The sequence below is a fragment of the Canis lupus genome, chromosome 12, assembly GCF_011100685.1.
Source record: "Canis lupus familiaris isolate Mischka breed German Shepherd chromosome 12, alternate assembly UU_Cfam_GSD_1.0, whole genome shotgun sequence".
Classification (NCBI taxonomy): domain Eukaryota; kingdom Metazoa; phylum Chordata; class Mammalia; order Carnivora; family Canidae; genus Canis; species Canis lupus.
Window position 1 is genome coordinate 68,870,522 of NC_049233.1, and position 15,393 is coordinate 68,885,914.

General features: G+C 56.3%; 1 long non-coding RNA gene across 1 annotated transcript; it reads left to right on the plus strand.

The window, feature by feature from the left end:
* Positions 1-10,391: 10,391 nt before the first annotated feature.
* Positions 10,392-15,275, plus strand: LOC111098402. Its single transcript, XR_005367492.1, has 3 exons — positions 10,392-10,502; positions 14,564-14,805; positions 15,104-15,275. It is a non-coding gene; the product is annotated as an uncharacterized LOC111098402 (long non-coding RNA).
* Positions 15,276-15,393: the final 118 nt, after the last annotated feature.

A 15,393-nucleotide genomic window follows, 5' to 3' on the forward strand; every position in this document is an offset into this window, starting at 1 on the left:
TGGATAAGACATTCAGTAACAACTTTGCACGTAGGTTTATGCCAAACTGTATGTCCAGCGCCTTTGATGACGGTAAAGGTGGTGTGCTCTGTGAATTGTGATGCACGACCCGAAACTGTAAGTGATGGCAACGACGCACATGGGGATACATAAAGAGGTGTCTCAAAACCTGGGTTACAAAAAAGTGAGAATGGAGACAAGCATGTGTACGCTGTGTGAGAGAAGATTCCAGAAGGGTACACACATTAGACCCAGAGATGTGTTGCCCAGGTGCCTTTAGGGAGCCACTTGCCTCCCAGTTGTCAGGGCCATCGGGCCTCTCTGTGAAGACGGCTCCCCGCCCCCGCGCTCACTCTCCGGGCAGCTCCCAGCTCAGGACAGAGCAAGGTGGAAAGACAAAGACCCGGCCACTTGGCTTTACCTGGGGTAACCGTTATAGGCAGTAGCCCCCATCCCCGTCCCCTGCAGGTTGGTGACGTCTTTGTCAGGCCTATCGCACAAATTAATGCCTTCCTTCTCAATCCTGCTTCCCCTTCCTTCCTTCCTTCCTTCCTTCCTTCCTTCCTTCCTTCCTTCCTTTTCCTCCCTTCCTTCCTTCCATGGGGTTTAATCTCTGATAAACATTTTGCACCCCAAGCTCCCTCTTGGCATCTGCTTCCGGACGACTCACCCTGCGACAGTGATGGAATGACGTTAATACATCTTGCACTAACACGTTGATCAGCTCAACTGAAGTTTGTACATTCAGGTTGGCTATTAATTTTTTTTTTGGCTATTAATTTTTTTAAAAAAATCATCCCATTGGGAAGATTGGGCATCACCTCATGACTTACGAGCAGGCTCTTTTATTGGCATGTACTCAGTGTTCCCGTCACTGCTCTATTGGGGCCAGTCCACTCCCTGTCCTCACATCTGTGCCCTGCCTCCTGTATCCCGTCCCCCCCCAACTCGGTCATGCTCTGAGGCTCTTCCTCATGCTGCTCCCTCCGCTGCAAATGCTCTTCCTTCCGCTCTCTTGCACATCCAAATCCTACTCATTCTTTAAGGTCTTAAAGGAAGGTACTGCATCCTCCACGAAGACCACAGTTACGCCTTGATGCCCGAGTGACGGGCTCTCCTGGGAGTCGAGCTGATGACGGCTAGTCTCAAATCCAAGGTGGGGAACACGGCCCCCCAGGCAGGTGGGGTGGAGCATCCCTGCAAGCACAGGAGGCCCGCAGACAAGCAGGGTGAGGGAGAGCAGGCCCTTAGCCCCAGGGGCTCACGGGTAAAGGTTTGCCTTGGGCAGCCGGTCTCAACTCTGGCTGCACGTTGGAATCACCTGGGGAGGCCTTAAAGTCCTGGATCCTGGATCTCACTCCTGTAGGTGCTGATGGCATTGGTCTGAGGCAGGTCCGAGGATACTTAGAAGCTCCCCACGTGATTCTCATTGCAGCCAAAGTTGAGATTTCTCCACGCCACGGCTTTAGGCAGACGGGAATGAGAATATTCAAAATAATTCTTTCTTCTGTGCTCCCGGTTTCCTCTACTGAGTTATCTGCTGTCCCAGAAATTGCCCTGGAAGCTGTCAACCACGGCTCCGTAAACAACTGTCTGAGTTGCTCCTCTTGGAGCCTGAGCCTGCCACTCCCGGTGGGGTCTGAGGACCCCCAGCGCGGACACCACCCTGGAGCCGCTAAGAAAAGCAGCATTTCCGGCCCCACCCGGATCCTGAGTCATGAGCCCCCCACTGCTTGTATTTGTTGGAGAAGCACTCGGCTACACAGAGTCGCCCCACGAAAAGCAGCTCCACTCAGCTCAAAAGCTGTGACCCAAAGCAAACAACAAACCGACAAGCGAACCAAGTCTGCGACCCAGACCGTCAGCCTGTGTGGCTGTGTCTAGACTTAGGTTCAGGCCAAGGCACATCTCTCCCGGTCAGCAGGCGCCTGGCCTCCTAAACCTCAGGTTTGCTACCCTGCTGGATGACGGCTAGCTCTGGGAGGCAAGCCTTGGGCCCCCAGAATGAATCTTTCAAGGACCAGTTGGTCAATGTCTTTTTTTTTTTTTTTTTTTTAAGATTTTATGTATTTAATCCTGAGAGACACACACAGAGAGAGGCAGAGACACAGGCAGAGGGAGAAGCAGGCTCCATGCAGGGAGCCCGATGTGGGACTCGATCCCGAGACCCGAGGGTCACACCTTGGGCTGAAGGCTGTGTTAAACCGCTGAGCCACCCGGGCTGCCCGGTCAATTTCTTTTTAAAGATTCTATCTACCTATTTGAGAGAGAGAGCGAGAGAGAGAGAGAGCACACAAGCAGGGAGGAGGTGCAGAAGGAGAGTCAGGGAGCCTGATGCAGACTCCATCCCAGGACCCCGGGATCATGCCCCGAGCCGAAGGCTGACGCTTAACCCGCTGCGCCACCCAGGCGCCCCCAGTTAGCCAACATTTTAAGTTAGACAATCTGGAATTCGTGAAAATCTTGTCTAGCTGTGTTCCCCCGAGGTGGTCAAAGCAGAGGGAACCAGAAACCTAATTTTATTTATATAGATAACAAATGGCATCAGAAACAGTTCTTTTCCTGCTTTTTTTTTTTTTCCTGCTTTGTTTTGGATGAAATAAAGAATGGGGGTGGGGATGGAGGTGTAGGCCCTAAGAGATGGGCCGAATCATCCAAATGGATGTGAGCCAGCGACCGAACAGCCCACTCTCCAGGTGTTCCTGGAGGGCTCAGCTGGATGAATGAAGAGAGAGTGAGAGAGAACCCTCCAACGCCAGAGATGAGCTCTTCACTGCACAGTGGGGTGTTAGCAGGTCTACCTCCGCCGTCGTGCGCCATCACGGCCCGCCCCGCCGATGAGTGCCCTGCAGCTCGAGTCAGTGTCTCCCATCCCGTGTCCTTGTAACCTGGACAGAAGGACTTAGGACTTCCCTCACAATGAAAAACAAACGGACCCAGACCAGCCTCATATCTTTGCAACGAGTAGATGTTCTGGACCGTGAGCCCTGTTCTTTCTCCAACACCAAGCTCATGGAAGGTCCGTCCTTCCAGAGCAAACACAAGGAGCCGACTCCTCATTTTCCTCTGCTGTGCTGCTTGTGCGTGGGCTCATTAGCTCCCTTATTCATTTGTTCAACAAACATTTATTGTCTGCTTTTCTCTAGGAACAGTGCTAGGTGGGGGGACACGTGCTCCTGTCTACCTAGAGGTTGGAGAAGGACACATCATGGATAAACTGTCAATTTTTTTTTGAGGGGGAGGAGAATGTTGTATTAGAAGGTGAAACTGTAATATATTAATTATGTCATCAATGGAGAATACTAATTGATTAATATAAAGGATAAGATTGCTGTTGGAGATGTTCCAGCACATCCCTTCTAAACAGAAGATGAAGAGTAGATAATTGTAGAAATTCAGTCATCCTGAAGACAACTTATTTTCTTCTCTCCAGAATAGCGCACCAGCCCCAAATCGGAGACTGATGACAGCAGCACGGCATGTCTGGTACCTGCACGGTCCTTCTGGCCTCTTCTGTCACAGTCTGTGCCATGGTATGATAATCAGGCCAAATGTGGCCATGTGGCCGCCCAAGCACAGAGGACTTCACAAGAATCAATAGAAATGTGACCACTTCAGGGATGGGAATGGGACTGTCAGTGGTGATGCAGCAAAGGCCCAAGGAGCCGGCTGTGTTCATTTTTGGTCATTTCATTACTCAAAAGGGTAAAAGGGAAAGGATGGGTTCCCAGTTGCAAATCAAAGACCCCCCTCCTGGCTGTTCAGAGAAGGAATTCATTGGCAACATATTGGGTAGCTCATGGGATCCACGGGAAAGCTGCACAACTAGGCATGGACCATGGGGGTCTGTGCAGGGCGAGCCTGGCAGTGAAGGTCATACCGCAGGAGCAATCTGGTCAGCATATCACCATTGGTGCTGCCCCCACAGCATGGCTCTGGACGTCAGTACCACCATCCCCACGGCAACCACAGGTCATGTCTATGTTCTTTCCAGAGTCCCAATCGGGAGCATTCAATCAGCCCGGCCCAGGTCACACAACCACATGAGAGCTGCCAGTGAATGGAGAAGATCCCATCACCCTGGCCCAGGTCACACAACCACATGGGAGCTGCCAGTGGATGGAGAACATCCCATCAGCCTGGCCCAGGTCACACAGCCACATGGGGGCCGCCAGTGGATGGAGAAGATCCCATCACCCTGGCCCAGGTCACACATCCACATGGGAGCTGCCAGTGGATGGAGAAGATCCCATCACCCTGGCCCAGGTCACACATCCACATGGGGGCCGCCAGTGGATGGAGAAGATCCCATCAGCCCGGCCCAGGTCAGACATCCACATGGGAGCTGCCAGTGGATGGAGAAGATCCCATCAGCCCGGCCCAGGTCAGACATCCACATGGGAGCTGCCAGTGGAGGGAGAACATCCCGTCAGCCTGGCCCAGGTCACACATCCACATGGGAGCTGCCAGTGGATGGAGAAGATCCCATCAGCCCGGCCCAGGTCACACAACCACTTGGGAGCCGCCAGTGGAGGGAGAACATCCCGTCAGCCTGGCCCAGGTCACACATCCACATGGGAGCTGCCAGTGGATGGAGAAGATCCCATCAGCCCGGCCCAGGTCACACAACCACTTGGGGGCCGCCAGTGGAGGGAGAAGATCCCATCAGCCCGGCCCAGGTCAGACATCCACATGGGAGCTGCCAGTGGAGGGAGAAGAGCACTGTTCGTCAACTTCTGGCTCCTGTGGTAAGAGGTGGTGTCCTGTGTCCCTCCAAGATGCATGTTCTGGAAGGTTGATTCCCAAATAAGAAGAAGCTATGGCTACTGGACAACCAAAAATACAGCGTATGTCCACTAGAGGTTGTGTCCACCTGAGTTGCCCTACTCGGTGCCCCTCACCCCTGGTCAGAGTCTGCTGTAGGTTAGGTCCCCCCGGCTTTCTGCAGAGGGAAGAGAATAAGTTGGAAGCCAAACAAATGGCAGAGTTACATCTCCGTTGGATGCAGTTACCAGAAACCCAACCCAAATTAGCTTAAGCCAAAGAGAAACATGATTTTCAGCATATGGAGGAGGAGTGTATCTCCTGGAGCCCAGGGGCTGATGACTGCTAGAGATCTTGGCAAATGCCACAAACCTAGCAACTTGAGCGCTGGCGGGATTCTGACACTAATATTACTGGAATTAATAGTAATGTTTCGGAAGCACGTATCACGGGTTTGCGCTATTTTTTTTTTTTTTTTTATAACAACTCTAGGAGATCTGAACGGAAATCACTTGCATTTACAAGAAGGAAGCCTGGAGACGTTAGGGCACGTGGCCAATGTCGCATAGTCGTAAGTATGAGAATCGGTGTGGACCCGAACCCCGTGTCTGTGACCCTCACCACGCTGCGTCCTCCTGCCCCGGTGCAGACCACGGTCGTCTGCCCCTCACGTCTGCAGACCCCCAAGTTTCACACCTGCCGTCCCTCAGCCCGGGGAGAGGTCACACCCGCCTACGCTCCACGCCCAGCCTCTCGAGACAACCACCGCGATCGGCCAGCGTGGCTTAGGTGCCAGGGGTAGTGTCACCCTAAGTGGCCCCACCACCACCAAGTAGGTGGGATGCGTGACGGCCAGAGGCTTCAGGGGGAAGCCAACCGCCTCCAGGAAATAAGGGTGGCGGGCAGCCGAACCACCAAACTACAAATCCCAGTGTGGCCTCTTGCGTGACTTTTCATTTTGCCTTAGTCTCCAGCAATTTGGGAATCCACTTCATTTTCCAAGGCGATGACTAACTCCTGCCATGTGCCCGGGAACAGCTCTGCCTCCGCTCGCTTCTCCAGAACACCTTTCTTCTTTTGTCGTTTCCATTAGGAAAATCTCAATTGTCTTATTTCATGCCGCGCTTTGATCGTTTTGGTAAGTTGTCTTAGAACCTGTATGGAAGCGGGTGAGGAACAAATCACACACGGAGAGAGGGAAAGACTACCTAGGGGTGCTGTCCAACACGATAGCCTCCAGCCACGTCGGACTATTTATTTATTTATTTATTTATGAAAAGATTTTATTTATGTATTCATGAGAGATGCACACAGAGAGAGGCAGAGACGTAGGCCGAGAGAGAAGCAGGTTCCCTAGTGGGAGCCCGATGTGGGACTGGATCCCAGGACCCCGGGGTCACGCTCTGGGCCGAAGGCAGACGCTCAACTGCTGAGCCACCTGGGCGTCCCCCACATCTGACTACTTAAATTTAAGTGAAATTTATTTATTTAATACATTTTAATAATTTTAATAAATTTAATAAAATTAAATAAAATTCCGTGTTTCTGTTGCACTAGCCATATTTTAAATGCCTAACAGCAAGCACACTATAGCTCGATAGTAGGCAATATTTCCATCCTTGCAGAACGTTCTGCTGAACGCTGTCGCTGCAGGGGGGTTCCACGGACCGCATGGCCTGTCTTCCGAAATAACGAGCTCCCTAACGAACATGGCCTGCTAACCTCGAGGGACCCTCCAGTTCCCGGGCGCTGCGGGTTCCAGTTCTCGTTCCCATGCTATGCTTCCTGTCGATCAATTCCTGATTTGTTTCCATATTCATTTTCTCAAAGCCAATATTTGCATCATATAAACTTGAGTTACTTCTTTCCTATAGTAGAAAAGGTGTACAAACTGTAATAGAAAGTTCCTGGGCCGGAGGCACATTTGTGGCCGATACTGAAAATTTAATGCACTTGCTTAATTACAGTTGGGACAGAAGGAATGTATGAGCTGGAAATGCTGGTTAACAAAATGACATGTTTCGATGTGGAGAAGCTTCCAGAACCCAACAACAGAGTCCCCGTGTTCTGCATGCTGAGGCAGTTTCCATCCTCCCGTTTTTATGACTGTCCCAAAAAGACAAAATATTCTTGATTGAAACCATTCTGAATCTTTAACATGACTTTGTCCCTATTAGAACAAAATTCATTTCCATGCGGCGCCAGTCCACAAACTCTGTTTCTACTTCCCGTTGGTTCCTTTAGATCCCATCTAAGAGGCTTTACAGCTGTTACCGTTTACAGAAAATTCTACCCCGGAGTGGGAAGGGAAAGAGGCATGTCTCTGGAGGCAGCTGGGCAGCGAGGGAGAGATACCCCCCAAGACTAGGCAGGCGACTCGTGAGAGTGGGGGCTGCTCTCCACTCCTCGGCTGTGCGCTGTGGGGATGGTCGGACAGGCCGCGGGGTGACCCGAGCCGGGAGGGGTGGACCCCAGAGGCAGGACCTTCCAGGTCACTGAGGATTCTCATACCCCGGGAGTGGGACAGAAACAGCAGACTCCAGATCCAAATGGACACAGGGACTGGAATGATGCGGCCTGTGGGCTACAGGAACCCGGCACCTTGACAAAAATCAGGATGGAGCAGGTGCCTGATAAGGATTCTGACCCCACCGCCCATCACCTGTGTGGAAGGGGGACTTGGAGTCACATTTAACCTGACTTACAGGATCCTAAAACAGCGTGCTATTTGTCGGGCACATGAGTTTCAGAACTGAAATTCTTGGACACACAATCTGAGGGCCCGGATGGCGTTCCAGCAGCCCGCAGCCCGCAGCCAGGACTCAAGGGTTGCCTCCCATGTTCTGAGGTTGACATGCGACTCACCCATCCTTGGGACAGTTTGGTGGCTGAGCCTCACCTGCTGCCAGCCCTGCCTGGCCTAGAGTGAGCTCAGTTTTGTCCTGTCCTTAGGTTAGGACCACATGTGATTTAGCGATTGATCCAGTGACCTTCCGTGTGGACTTGGCTGAGGGACAGGTTAGGCTGTATATGGATCGGTGTTTGGCAAGATGATTATTACTTCTCTGAGTTCAAGGAGCAGCCCTCATAACTGGCCTCCACGTAACTGGTTGGCCCCATTAGTGAACCGCCTCCCCCCTCCATTTCCTTTGAGAAACAGACAGATGGGAATGGAACCAATGTTTGTATCCCTTCAAAATCCATACGCTGAAATCCTAAGCTCCTTCGTGAGGATGTAGGAAGTGGGCCTTTGGGAAGAGGTTAGGTCACGAGCCCTTGGGAATCCGATTACTTCCTTTATAAAAGAGACCCAGTGTCCGCCACCGGGGGAGCAAGGGGCCTTAGTCTATGGAGCAGGAAGGCGTCCTACAGGGGCACAACCACGCTGCCACCCTCACCCGGGGGCACCCAGCCTCCACAATGGTGAGAAATAAATTTCTGTGGCTTGTCAGCCACCCAGCCTTTGGTGATACCAGCGCCCACAGCCCCCAGGACTGGAGGCTGCCCTGGCAGGGGGAGGCTGTTGGTTCAGTAGGCCCCCCAGTGTGGGCTTGCTTCTTTGGGAGCCTGCCCCTTCCATCTGATTGTGCTCCAATAAGCACCTGGCCTTGGAGCGGGGGCTGCAGGAGCACCCCAGAAAAGAGGGATGTGCTGCCGATGAAAACGAAGCTTTCCCGCTCTGGAAAGACTCCACCAGGGGACGGTGTCTCACGGGTGCTGCTGGGTGATAGCTGCTGGCCCTGCGCACAGCATCTAGAAGGATTCTGGAGTCACGAGGCCTTGCACTCTCTGGAGTCTCATTTCACTAAGGTGGCCCGAATGCTAGGACCCGGGGGCTGATGCACTGTGTGCACGTCGGCCGGGAGGGGGACAGGCCGCGCTCGGGGCAGCAGATCCACGTTCAAAGAGCAGGCAGGCTCGCGGCCTGCACGGACACGCGCATCCTCTGGGCGTGGGATCCCCCGCCCCCCCGCGCCGCCCCCCGCCGCCCCCCGCCGCCCTCCGCTTTGTTCGGATGTCTCAGCGCCCCCTCGCGGTCGGAAGCGGGCAGTGCCGCCCCGGGGCCGCGGGGAGCCCCACCCGCCAGGCCGCGCGGCGCCGATTTTCAGAGAGAACCTGCGGGTTTCCTGCAAAAATGCCGGCTGGACGTGCAGCGGCGGCGACCTGGAGGGCGAGGACATTGCTTCCCATCGGAAGTGCTCTCACCTGCGCACCTGAGCGCCTCCCAGGCCTGCGGGATGAGCGCCCCCACCCCGCCCCCGCCCCCACCCCACCCCGCCCCCACGCGGTGTTTCCTGCCTTCTCCTTAGGCTCGGTGAGATTCTAGGATCGCGATGGCGTTCGAGGCGGTGGCCTCCCCACGCAGCTGCAGCCTTGGGGCCGCGTTCGCAGGCCGCGAGGAGGAAGCCGGGGTCCGGGGGGAGGGCGCGACCTCCCGGGGACCCAGACCGTGACGCGCGCCCCGGGCAGCGCCGCCTCGCACCGCGCAGCGCTTCCTGCTGCTGCTGCTGCTGTTTTTTTTTTTTTTTTTTTTTTAAGATTTTATTTATTTATTCATGAAAGACACACAGAGAGAGACACACACACAGGTGGAGGGAGAAGCAGGCTCCCTGCAGGGAGTCCGATGCGGGGCTCGATCCTGCGACCCCGGGGTCACGCCCGGAGCCCAAGGCAGGGCTCCACCGCCGAGCCCCGGGCGCCCCTGGGAAGAGCTTCTCCAAGGCCCGGCGCTGCGGCAGGAGCTGCGGGGATGCCGGCGGCCCCTCCCACCCCTGCTCGGCCCTCCCCACCCCTGCTCGGCCCTCCCCATCCCTGCTCGGCTCCTCCCACCCCTACTCGACCAACCCCTGCTCGGCCCCCCAACCCCTGCGCGGCCCCCCCATCCCTGCTCGGCCCCCCACCCCTCCTCGGCCCCTCCCATCCCTGCTCGGCTCCTCCCACCCCTGCTCGACCACCCCCTGCTCGGCCCCCCCATCCCTGCTCGGCCCCCCACCCCTCCTCGGCCCCCCCATCCCTGCTCGGCCCCCCACCCCTCCTCGGCCCCTCCCACCCCTGCTCGGCCCCTCCCACCCCTACTCGACCACCCCCTGCTCGGCCCCCCAACCCCTGCTCGGCCCTCCCCATCCCTGCTCGGCTCCTCCCACCCCTCCTCGGCCCCTCCCACCCCTGCTCGGCCCCCCCACCCCTGCTCGGCCCCTCCCACCCCTACTCGACCACCCCCTGCTCGGCCCCCCAACCCCTGCGCGGCCCCCCATCCCTGCTCGGCCCCTCCCACCCCTGCTCGGCCCCCACCCCTCCTCGGCCCCTCCCACCCCTGCTCGGCCCCTCCCACCCCTACTCGACCACCCCCTGCTCGGCCCCCCAACCCCTGCTCGGCCCCTCCCACCCCTACTCGCCCGCCCACCCCTGCTCGGTCCCCCCACCCCTACTCGGCCACCCTCTGCTCGGCCCCTCCCACCCATGCTCGGCCCTCCCCATCCCTGCTCGGCCCCCCGACTCCCCCTCCCCCCCATCCCGCGCGCCCCGCGGCCGCTCCCCGATCCCGCGGCGCCCCCTGCAGGCCGTGCGCGCTCCTTGCAGGCCGGCCCTGGACCGTCGGACCCAGCAGCCTGTAGGCTCTAATTTTCAGAGGCAAAGAAAAAAAAGAAAAAAAAAAAGAAAGAAAGAAAGAAAGAAAAAGCGTGGTGCTTCTTCACTTGCCTGTCAGGTGGATCATTTGAAGGCGAGAAAAGTAAACCGTGAGTGTCAAGCCCCTGCCCGCCGCGTGGTGGGCAGCAGGGCTGTGCAGGGCTCCCCAGCCTCAGGGCCTCAGCCTGGGAGGGCCAAGTGCCTCCGAACTATGGGCAGCTAAAGGAGCGTCGGGTCAACCGCGAATAGTGCTTTCGTGTAAATGCGTCCTGTGTGTACTTAAAAAATGTAAGCGGGCATCCTAGCAATGCTGCTAGCTGCATCTGGGACCCCTACGTGGCAACGGATGATTGCAATACGGATTTTACGTGGCCCGGTGCTGGTGCACAAAGGGCTTGAGGGACTTTGGGGTGCTGGTGGGGAAGGCTTCTTGGGAGGGGGGAGCCACTTATGCAAATGATTCACCAGACCGGTGAGTGATGGGTGGGCAGGGATCTCCCGGTGGGACAGCAGAAGGGAAGGCACGAGGCTGGGGGGACCCACAACACAGCAGGTCTGTGCGGCTAGAGCACGGGGTGAGGAGGGAAGGGGCCTCATGGGAGCCTGCTGCATCTGGTTACCCAGCAGCTGGACTGCAACCTGTGTGCAAAAGGGAGTGAGAAAAGGGGGTGTAGTTGTCGTTGTTTTTTTTTTTTTTTAATTTGTTTTAAGTAATCACACTCATTGCAGGGCCCAAACCCACAACCCCGAGATCAAGAGTCCCGAGCCGCACTGCCTGAGCCAGCCAGGCACCCCGAAAGAGAGGTGTTAGGTGGGAGGGTAACAGGGTCAAAGGTGTGTGGAGGAGGGATGGGAGGGGTGAAGAAGCCCCAAGGAGGGGTTGGGAGAGGACCTTCCGAGCTCAGCGAACTCTTAAGCAGCAGAGCCTGGATGCAAACTGGGGCCTTCTCTTTCCCAACCGGGGCTCCTCCTGCAAACCAGACCAACAGGCCAGGCGACAAAGTGAACAGGAAGGTCAGGAAGGTATTTGGCCTTGTTTCCCTGGGGCCACCGCCTGACCTTTTGACGCCTTGGGAACAAGGTGAGGGCACCTGCTTGTTTTTGGAGAGATGCTGGCGCGAGGCCCAAGCAGACAGCCGGCAGGGCCGGGGTGCAGTGGCTGTCGGGGGGTGGGGGGCCGCTGGTTCTTGGATCCGGTTCACTGACAGCTGGGTGGGAGGGGCCGCTGGCAGCGCCTTACCACAGGGCCGCCCTCGGGGCACACACCGGTTGTGGGTGCTGCGGAGAGAAGACACCTGCTCTCTCAGGTCGAAGCACAAAAATCATGAGGGGGTGGGTGTCTTGAGGTGGGAGTTCTGTAAAAAGATTTGGTTGCATTTAAGATGAAGACCTGTAGGGACAAGGCAAGAAGTGGAAACAATTAGCGATAGAAAAAACGAGCATAAAAAGATGCGGTGGATAAATGTGTGCAAAGGGATAGTCCTGCTTAGCTGCGGTGGTTAGAGTAGGAGGTTACCAGGAGTCCGTGTAAATAACCGGTAAGTTCTTATCGCACACCTGCCATGTAAGTGCCCCCAGCGCCATTATGCCCGCGTTGCCAGCCTGGCTGGAAGAAAATCGCTGAATTACTAGAGATCTGGTCGCAGGCCCTGCTGGGGGTGCAGAGAGCCAGAGGTGTGGTCCAGAGGTGCCCCGCTTTGGTTTTGGTTCCGGGGCCTGCAAGATGTCAGGGAAGAGAACACATCCAAGGAGAATAGCGGTTTTGTGACGCTTGGAGTATTTGTAGCAAGTACGAATGACTCCTCAAATCATGTAGCGGAGTGTAGGAAGTCCATTTCTTCATTTTCTTCAAATTAAACATTTATGAAATGTAATTAATTGATTAAACTTTAATTAAAATGACGATTGAAGCTGGCCCAGAACCCCTCCGCCGTCTCCATCTGTTCTAAGCTCTCGCTGGTGGGTTCCTCCCACTCCCGATGCCGGCACGGTGGGAGGCCGAGCTGGTGCCCAGACAAGAGGCCAAGCTTTTGATCTGAGCTTTCTGAGCTTTCTGCCCACACCCTCCGGGGCTGCCCGGGCTCTAGAGGCTTTGCGTGCGCACGGAGGTGTGCAGGGAGCTTGCCGATGGGGAGCCCTGACACTGGGTCAGTCTCCAGAAAGTACCATGGGACACCAAGATTCTCTGGGCTTTGATGCTGTCACCAGATGGACTGAGCCTCCAGCCCTCACTCAGCCCACGGGCTTCACCTGCTTCCTCTTCTTCTCAGCTGCCTCCCATTTACTCCCCTCCCCTCTCCTCTCTCAGCCTCCCCTCTTCAGTGAGATCAAGCATTCCAGTGGCTTCCATTTTCTGCTTGAAGGATGGATCAGAGAGAAGGATCAAAGGCCTCGCTAACTTCTTGAGATTAGAGAGAGGAGCGGGAAAATGTTGAGAACTCCATGCAAATTAGTATCTCCGTGAATCGTCCTGCTATCGATTATTATGGGATGGCGAGGCCAGGCGGAGAGGTAGCAGGACACAGGGAGTAAATGCTTGGAATGTCTGCTCTGTTTCCTGCTATCCGCATGGAATAGCGGATACTCTCGCGGTTGCCTGGTAAATAAAAGGAAGATGCACCCACCCGGCTGTGTGGCCTTGAATCAGACCGGCCGATCGATACTTACACAGCACTGGGCACAATGGAGAGATCCCGGAGCACACATTAGTGAGCTGCATGCTAGTGTCTAGCTTCACCGATGCAGATGCGGACCCTCCCGCAGAGTCCGCTTTACTACACCAACAGTGTCTCCCTCCCACAGCCAGTGAGTCAGGAACAAAGGAAGAAGGTGTGGGCTTGAACCTTTGCCTGTCCAGGTGGCTGAGCCTCCCAGGAAAGGGGAATATTCTAGCTGTGATGACGTGCCCCATAGCAGGATTTCAGGAATCTCACAGGAAGGGCCCGGGGCTGTGCTCTTGGCAGATGGAGCTCGTCACCATCAGAGGTGTGCATTTCACCCGTGCAAAGGGCGCTGGAGCAGGAGCCTTCCCCAACCCTCCGGGGGCTCCACCTTCAACTCATTAAGCGCCATGTCCTCAGAGACGTCCTCTCTGCCTCCCCATCTCCGTGAGCTCCTCCTCCCCGCCATTCTTTCTTAGATTTTCTTGCTCCTTATTATTAGCCTTTCTTCAGTTTTTAGTTACGGACACTTGGTGTGTTTGTTTCCTGACCTCTCTCCCAGTAGGTTATAGGTGGCTCTAGAGGGCAGGAATGAAGCGTGTTTTATTGACCAACTACAATCACGTAATTTCAAGTTTTTAATACGTTAAATGAGGATAGTTAAGACTGCTTTTGCATACCTCACTGAGCTGTGAAATTGCCAAAGATAATAACGTGAAACTTCCTAGTAAATCATAAGACACGATGCACATATTAACTATGCGCAGCGCCATGTGTGTTTGGATGCACATCACAAGCCGAACACTTGTGCAGGGGGTTCCCAGGCAGATGAGCGTTTTGTTAAATGAGATAATAAAGGAAAGTGCTTGGGACAGGATGCACCCCGTGTTGCCGCTCATGGCCGGAAGTCGAAGAGGGCAGCCCCGACTTCTAAAAGTGTCTTATTCCCTTAGTCCATCTGTGGTAGGCTTGACATAGTTCACTAGGAGCGTGCCCATGGCTGGAGATGTGTAAACACGGGTGACAGTGGGTAACCCAGGCCCCGCAGTTCTGTACACTTGGGTGGGGAGGGGGCTCGCTGGTTGGTTCTCAACCAAGATGTTCCTCTCCTCCTGAGAGGCAAGGACAGGGAGTATGACATTGTCCTGTGCAGAGACATCACAGAGGGAGGGAAGACATTTCCAGAAAAACGGTGGCTGCTCCCAGCATTTCACAGGGAGCCAATGGGAAGAGGCTGGGCCTCCTTGGAGATCCCTGGGGCATCACACTTGGACCAGGGGCGCTGGAGCAGGAGGCCTGGAGTGGACCGTAGCTAGGCCTGGCTGGGGTTCCTCTGCTTCGGCGGGACCGGCCAGGAGGTGAGAAACACTCCATTCCAGCGGCCAGTGGGCCCGGGATCACCAAAGATCGAAGAGTGCTAAACCAGGACGATTAAAGAAATAGACTGGATTGGATCCAAACATACACTTTTCCCTCCCCGGCTGGTTCTGAGGTTTTGTCCTGTTTCTTAGGAAGGAAGGAGAAGGAATCGACGGTCCCAGCCGCGCCGGGTATTCCTTGCTATGTGGTGGGATCGCAATTACGGCTTCGTGGACGACTCAGTACTCTGTGCGGTGGCACCTCGAGGAACCCCTGGCCCTCGCAGGACCCCGGGCTCCTTGTCGTTGGCAGAGCCCGGATTTTCCCCAGACCCCGGGCACCGGGCTTCACCACCTGCGTCTTTATAGAGCTGTGAGCGCTCCCAGGAGCAAAGGTGAGCAGAGTGCCCGGGAGCCGCCAGGTAAGGGAAAGATAGGAGGGTGCAGGCTGGAAGGGAAGAGAAGGCGGCCGGGGGCGCAGGGGGCGCAGGGGGCGCAGGGGGCGCAGCGGGCGCAGGGGGCGCAGCAGAGGCGGGGCCCGCGGTACCCCGACCCGCGGCAGGTGCCGGTGGAGACGTCAGCGAGGCCGAGGCTGAGAAGGCGGGCAGGGCGGTCCCGCACACGGGGAACGCGGGGGGCGCTGCAGGGGGGCGGGGCGGCACCGCCCTGAAACACATCGATGGTCTCCCCCAGTCTCGACTCCTTCGGCGGCTGCCACGAGCAGGACTTCTCCACGCCCCAAAGACTGGACTTAACGCGGCTTCCTGGGTCGCGGGGCTGCAGCGTCTGCTCTCAGGCCCCAGGCCCAGGCCCCCGCCCCGGCCACCTCCGTCCGTTCCCGTCAGGGGCCACCTGCCCTGGGAGCCGACCTGGGGTCAGTCAGGGCACCCGGGGGCTGAGGGCGGATCGGGGCGGCGGGCGGGAGCGCCCTCGGCCTTCCCGCCCCGCCCGCCCGCTCTCCTGGGACGCGGGCACGCCCCTGC